Source organism: Sylvia atricapilla, chromosome 14 (assembly GCF_009819655.1).
Source record: "Sylvia atricapilla isolate bSylAtr1 chromosome 14, bSylAtr1.pri, whole genome shotgun sequence".
NCBI lineage: Eukaryota > Metazoa > Chordata > Aves > Passeriformes > Sylviidae > Sylvia > Sylvia atricapilla.
Genome location: NC_089153.1, coordinates 1,591,086 through 1,598,633, shown reverse-complemented (window position 1 = coordinate 1,598,633; position 7,548 = coordinate 1,591,086). Strand labels below are relative to the sequence as shown.

The 7,548-nt window shown below is 52.4% G+C and overlaps 1 long non-coding RNA gene across 1 annotated transcript; it reads right to left on the bottom strand.

Moving 5' to 3' along the window:
- Nucleotides 1-4,708: 4,708 nt before the first annotated feature.
- Nucleotides 4,709-6,908, bottom strand: LOC136367278 (uncharacterized). The gene is made up of 3 exons (XR_010744664.1): nt 6,800-6,908; nt 6,484-6,668; nt 4,709-5,134 (listed from the first exon to the last, which is right to left on the bottom strand). It is a non-coding gene; the product is annotated as an uncharacterized lncRNA (long non-coding RNA).
- Nucleotides 6,909-7,548: the final 640 nt, after the last annotated feature.

Genomic DNA, 7,548 nt, shown 5'->3' with positions numbered 1-7,548 from the left:
GGCAGCCCAAATCATCGCGTTTGTGGGTCAAATTTCATTAAGGAGGGCCGGATGCTTGGAAGACATGGAACGTTTGTCTCTGGTTATTGTCCGGGTGATTTACATAATGGATTAGCGCAGATTAGCCCGGCACTGGGAGAGGCACCGGCTTGCTTTGCATGCTCCACAGGCGAAGGATTCCGGCTGGAAATGGGATGATCTAATAACAGGGATAATTGCTGCTTTATGGACTATAAGTGCTGCCATGTCAGGGGCTCGTCCGCCTCGACAGTGAGGCCATTGTACAAATATAAATCCCCCGGTCACCCCACGGCTCACAGTGACTTCCATGGGGACACCGAACACCTGCACCACGAGATACCAGCAGCGAATTAATTGATCCAACCCCTTAAAGCTGCTTTAATGGGATCCCCCGGTGCTAATATTCCCGCTTTCCCACCCCCCCCGAGCGATGCTGGAGGAGGGGAAACTGAGGCAGGAGCAGTTTCCCTTTGCGCAGGGTGGAGTTCCCTTATCACCCCCCAATCTCGGTGCTTTTATCTCTGATTCCCTGAGGGTAAATTCAGGGCTCGACAATTAATTTCTGCCGGGTGTTTTGCACCGCTCAGGAGCCAGCCAAGCCCATACTGTGAATATTACAAAGCTTTTTAGAACAGGAGAGCTTGGCAATTGCGACAGCACTTTTGAATCATTCATAATTTTGCACAGGGGCAACTTCTGTAGGTGTCTCGTTTCCTCTATGTTCATAATGTTTTAGGACTAAAAATAACACGGAATTGCTGTTCGAAATGTGAGCGAGGAATTAGAATTGCCAAGGAACTCGGGAGTCAAACTGTACTGGAGGACATCAGAGCCTTCCCACAGCCATAGCTCCAAACCCAATTAATCCCGGGTTAGGCACAAGGAAAACATGTGCCTGGAAAGATTGGGAAACAGCTTCCACTTCCCAGCCAAGCAATATGCAGATGAGTGAGCAGAAGGGGATTTTTGGGAAAATTAGTTGGAGCTCTTTTGTGTCCACAAACACCACGATGGGTGTTTCAGCTGAGCACATGGGTTACATCCCTCTGAAATTCTCGTGAGGAAAGCGATGCTTTGGGACATCAGAGCTGCACTCTCACTCCTGATGGGAGTCTCCTGCCTCCTGCTTCCCATGTGAGGCTCCTCCCATGGCTTGGGACAATATCCTGGAGAGGTTTCAGTAACTCCTGTGGATTTTGGATCCCTTTCTGCAGAGGGGCTTTGCTGGAGCTGCCTGGGACATTCAGTGGTGACAGTCATGGAGCAGGGATTTGGCTGCATGATGACACTGCAAGTACAGAGGTACCAAAGCTTTGGGACAGCACAGGCAGAGTAGGGAGAGCTGGGAGTGGGGAAAATCCTTGTGGTGGCACAGGAAAACCAACCCTGTCCTGTCCTGATCCCACAGCAGTGGAGGGGGAATTGTGCCCCTGTGCTCAGGTGAGAGCCCACCTGCAGAGCTGCCCCAGCCCCGGGGCCCAGCACAGGAAGGAGCTGGAGCTGCTGGAGCCAGGCCAGAGGAGGCTCCAGGATGAGCAGAGGGATGGAGCAGCTCTGCTGGCAGGAAAGGCTGCGAGAGCTGGGATTGTTCACCTGCACAGGAGAAGCTTTGGGGTGAGCTCAGTGTGGCCTTGCAGGGCCTGAAGGAGCTGCAGGAAACATGGAGAGAGACAATTTCCAAGGAATGGAGGGACAGGACCCAGGGAATGGCTTCCCACTGCCAGAGGGCAGGGCTGGATGGGAGATTGGGCAGGAATTGTTCCCTGGCAGGGTGGGCAGGGCTGGCACAGGGTGCCCAGAGCAGCTGTGGCTGCCCCTGGATCCCTGGCAGTGCCCAAGGCCAGGCAGGACACTGGGGCTTGGAGCAGCCTGGGACAGTGGGAGGTGTCCCTGCCATGGCAAAGGATTGGAATGAGGTTTAAGTTCTCTTTCAACCCAAACCATTCCATGATTCTCTCATGTGGGCTCAGACCCCTCATGCTGTCCTGGCTCAGCTCAGAAGGAGCAGCTGACCCTCCCAACTGGTGGAGTTGTTGTCCTGAAGCAAAGGCTCCCCTCTGAGCCCCCTGGGTTTGGGACCCCCTCAGATTCCTTTCCAAGAGGTCACTGTTTAGGTCTTTCCCTGCTTTTCCTAAGCCTTGCTGAGCCCCTGAGCCCTCCTCCATGGCAGGAGTCTGCTCCTAGCCCTTGCCTGATGATTTCTGTGCTGAGCACTCCTCTGAGCTGAGGAGAATTCACGTCCTGGAAGTTTCAGCCTCTTCTTTCGGAATTAATTTTGCAAGCTCCTCCTTGGCCCGAGCTCTCTGTGGGCTCAGGCAGAACAGGGCCAACGAGAGGGGAAAGTCATGTTGCTGGTTAAATCTCCAAAGCAAAAATAATCCATTTTAATGAAGGTTCACAATCTGCAATGAATGTGAAACAATGTTGTCAGCTAAGCTGTTGCATTATTCACTTTTATTTGTACAAGGTCCTTCCATTAATATTTGAATACAAGAGAATGCAATTAAAAATTTTCTACTTGAATAAACCTCTCACCATGGTGTTGGTTAAAGGATAAAACCCTTTTACGGTGGTGGAGAGGGGAATTTAGCACACTGCCACATGGGTCACACCCCAACTCTCATCCTCCTGCACCCCATGTTTTGTTCCCTGCTCTCATTTTTTGCCGTGTCTTCCCTTCAATCCTTGCCCCACATCAGCTCCTCTGGGCTCCGCTGCTCCCTTCCCTGGTATCTGGAGGATCCCAACGCAATCATTTCCTTCAGAGCAGAGCCAAGACAGGCAGGGAAGGGAGGGGGATGTGCAGGCAGGTGGGGAGCACCCCCAGTCCACAATTCCCCAAATTTTCAGGCTGAGGCAGAGCCCCATTTTCCCAGGAAGGAGAAGGGCTTTGCCTTCGTGTCCAGGGGTGTTTGCTGGCAGGGAGAGATGATTTATTATTTAAATTTTGGCATGCATGGCTGGGCACTGAATTAGTTGTAATCTCCCAGGACTGAAGGAAAAAACCTTCTAGGATCAGGGAAGAGAGTTCAGACACGAGCTCAGCTCGTCACAAAAGGGAAGATGTTAGGGACGAGGGACACAAGGATGATATGCAAAGCATGGAGTCACATATAGGATTAGGGACTAATTCCCTTTCCAGAGCGTCCAGGAACAAAGAGCCTGTGGTGAAAATAAAGCCATGGAGTTTAGGTGGGCACAGAAGGTTGAAATATGGCCAGGTTTGTATGGATTGGTGGCAGGGAAGAGGACAGTCCATGAGCTTTGAACTGTTGGGCCTTTGGGAGATCCCTCCCTGCACCAAGGCTCCTTCAGGGAGCTGGAAGTGCCACTAGAAGATGGACATTCTGTCCTGTGCTGTTTCACCTCCTGGAGAATCCGACCCTCCCTGTGGGGCTGCTGGGAAAAGCACAAGGGAGGTCTGGGAGCCTCGAGGGCAGAACTGGATGGGATAGCAGGAGAAAAGCTGTGGAAAAGGAGCCTCTGGCCTCAAAAAATGAAGTCTAGGAGTCGTTTGGAGTCTCTTTTGGAGGAGAAATCTGGGGGCTGAGAGACATAGGAGTGTCTCTAGGAGCAGGGGAATAACCTTGGAGAGGGACTTCTAGAGGATAAGGACCCTCAGCAGAGTTTCCACCTCCCCAGGGACCTCCACACAAGCAGAGGAGAAACCAGAGAGGATTTTGGGGAGCAAATTCTCTGGCTCAGCTGATCCAGGTCCAGCATCCTGTAGATCACCTTTGGTTTTTTGGGAGAAGATCTCCCAGGACACACAGTGTGCAGACATCCAACCCCATCCCATGGCCAAACCTCACTGATCCCTATGGGAATCCCCTACCCTCACCGTTAAACCCCACCCAGGAACATTCACACATCTACATCTCTTTAATGGTTGGATTTCATGCTCCTAAAGGTCTTTGCCAACCCAAACAATTGGGATCTGTCTCCTTTTGGGACCAAGCAGAACCTGCTGCTGTGCCCTAAAATCCAGCACTGTCCTCTTCTTCCTGGATTGAACATTTTCCCATTTCTGGGACAAGCACGGGTCCTCAGGAGATCTCCTGCCCTGGGCACCCGGGATCATCTCCGAGGATGGAGCAGCGCATCCACAGGGATCCCAGGGGAACACAACAACCAACCAGCAGCAAGTAGAAGGAGGATTCAGGGAATATTCTGTGGGCTGTTCTGCTCTTCCCCTCTCTCCTGCTGGGCTCTTCCCTGGCTGTTGGTGGGGAAGGTGTGTCTTGGTTGCCGTGCAAGATGTAACCAGAAGTACATATTCTACTGCCAGCTGTTCTTTATCTCTGCCACAGCCCATCCTCCCCCAGGGTATCTGCTGTTCATGGGCCAGCCAGGCTCACTGCAGGGCTCAGACAATTCCAGCATCCCACTGGGACAGGCTCCACCCAGGGGGAGGAGCCCAGCATTCCCACCTGGATCAGCCCTGGGGTTCAGAACTCCAGCACAGCCTGTGTGCACTGGATTCCCAGAGGAGACCAGACCCAGCTCAGCACCACTGGGCCCCTCTCCAGGATCATCTCTGCTCCACCAGACCCACATCTGTCACTGCAGGAGGACTGGACTGGGCTGACACCAACACCCACCAACAGGGGTCAAGTTGTGTTCTGACTCTGTCACTGTTTTAGTTTTTTTGTCCTACTGCATTTTTATTTTCATTTTTTGGTAAAGAACTGTTACTCCTATTCCCATATCTTTGCCTGAGAGCCCCATCATTTCAAAATTATAATAGTTTGGGGGGAGGGGGTTTACATTCTCCATTTCAAGGGAGGCCCTGGCCTTGCTTAGCAGACATCTACCTTTTCCAACCACGACAAGGTGGCAGTGACATCCAGAGCTCCAGAGAAGCTGCTTGCACCATCTCCAGGCTCTTCTGAGGGGCCCTGGCTGCACCCCTGGAGATTTCACATCCCACAGCTGCCGCTGCAAGGAGGGATCAGCACATCCAAGCCTCAGGAATCTGCCCATGGAATGCTAAGCAGCACCTCAAGCAAAGCCTGGTAGTGCACAGAGAGGAATCTTCAGACCTTCAATTCACTTCACTCCAAGCCTTCCCAGATAAAAGAAGGATTAGGAAGCCCATTCATCTTCCAGAGTGCTGTGGAAAATCAGTCCATTATTTGTGTCCCATTAATGTTATCTGGGGCAGGGAGATGAATAATTCCATCCCCAGCAGCAGATTTGTACAGTGAGGAGAACAGAAGACAAGGGCCCATCCCAACCAATCAGGCTGGAGTGGGATGCTGAGGGATGGTTCATGGAATGTGTGTCAGGATTCCAGCCCAGGCCAGTCTGGAGCTCCCAGGAGGAGTGGAGTGCAGCTGTATCCCAATCCCAAGGCATTCCCAGAGAATCATGGGCTGAGTTGGGTTGGAATGGGCCTTAAAAATCACCCAGTGCTACCCCCTGCCATGGGCAGGAACACATCCCACTGCCAAGCCCCATCCAGCCTGGCCTTGGGATCATCCCACTGCCACAACAACACATCCCACTGCCAGGGATCCAGGGGCAGCCACAGCTGCTCTGGGCACCCTGTGCCAGCCCTGCCCACCCTGCCAGGGAACAATTCCTGCCCAATCTCCCACCCAGCCCTGCCCTCTGGCACTGGGAAGCCATTCCCTGGGTCCTGTCCCTCAGCCCTTGTCCCCAGTCCCTCTCCAGCTCTCCTGGAGCCCCTTTAGCCCCCAGAAGGGGCTCTGAGCTCTCCCTGGAGCCTTCTTTTCTCCAGGTGAGCACCCCCAGCAGAGGCTGAGGGAGCTGGGAAAGGGGCTCAGCCTGGAGAAAAGGAGCCTCAGGGACCTTGTGGCTCTGCACAAGCCCCTGACAGGAGGGGACAGCCGGGGGGTCGGACTCTGCTCCCAGGGAACAGGGACAGGAGGAGAGGGAACGGCCTCGGGCTGGGCCAGGGGAGGCTCAGGGTGGACAGCAGCAGGAATTTCTCCATGGAAAGGGTGCTCAGGGACTGGAACTGCCCAGGGAGGTTTGGAGTGCCCACCCCTGGAGGTGTCCAAGGAAGGGCTGGAGGTGGCACTGAATTCCCTGGGTGGGGACAAGGTGGGGATGGGGCACTGCTGGGACTGGATGATCCAGGAAGTCTTTCCAGCCTCAGTGATTCTGGAATTCTGTGAAATACTTTCATCCAAACCCCTCTCCTCATCGCAGACCCACCCTTCGAGCAGAGACCAATGTGAGGAAACCTCAGAGACAGAGCCTGGAAAATTCCAAGCAGCTGGAAAAGGCAGTGGCTGGTCAGGAGCTGGCCGCTCCTCCCGTCCCACCCCCAGAGCTGCTGGGAAGGCCTGAAGGTGCTAAAATCTGGTTATTGAACGATCCGGGAGTGCTGCAGTGCTGCTCAGGGAGATTTATCCCCCATCTGTGCTTGTTTTCATTCCACCGGCACACCTAATAAATATCCCCTTTTAAACCAAAGCACCTCCATTTACAAACCTGTTAGCAGAGCTCTGGCATTTCCCAAGGATTTTGCCTCCAACATCCCCGCCTGGAAGGCCACGTGTTAATCCTCAGAACTCGCTGGGATTTCTCAGGCTGGAGGTCCCTCGTGTTTTCTCCTCGGCTGAAAAACAGATAGTCCAAAATCTTCCAGATGCCCACGCAGGTGAGAGCCAATAATCCTGGGAATTTGAGAGAGCGTTAACAAACTGAAATTCCCGTTTTCGACAAGCACATAAAGGCTCAGAAACCTTTGTTGTGCATGAAGAGAAGAGAAAGGAAATTTTAAAAAAAGTAAAAAATTAAAAATCACCAAATCCCAAAGCCCTGCGAGGCAGTAAGTAAAGTTTGGCAACTTCCAAATGCATTCCCTGTTGTTCCAAGCTGTTCCCTGTGGCTCCCCAGAGGGCTGGTCCATAAAGGATAACAACCTTTGCCTGCTGGGAGCTATTAGCTTAAATGGGAGCGGGCTGCTGCAGCATTTAAGGCTGATTAGAATGGTGTCATTGGATTTGTATGCACTGGGATCCATGCAGATGGATTTCACAAAAATTCCGAGAAATTACATCCAGGAAAGGGAGTTAAAGGGATGTCTCAATGCGTGGCAAGCGCTCGCTCACTCGGCTGACTGAAAATTGCAAATAGAGGAGCAGGAAAAAAGGAAAAGAAAACCACAAGGAAGTTAAAATGAGGCTGGGGAAATTAGGAACAGAATTCCAGGCTCTGGAATCCGCTGGAATGGGCAGATGGGTTACGGATCAAAATGGCCACGTATCTCTTCCTCATTTTTGCATTAAATTCAAATTATTTTTATTAGATGTGTGAGCACATTAAATCATCGCTGTGTTACACGTGGAACTGCACAAAATTCGGGATGCGTGGTTACCCTCCGTGCAGGTGTCAGCCCTGGATAAAACTTCCCCCATCCCAGCATTTCCAGGCGTTCCCAGGCCACACTTGGAGCCAGGAAACCTCATCAGTCAGGTACAACCCCCAAATTTCCACATCCTGGGAACGAGCAGGGAATTTGTCGCTGGATAAAGCCCCTGACCCAGAAAAGCA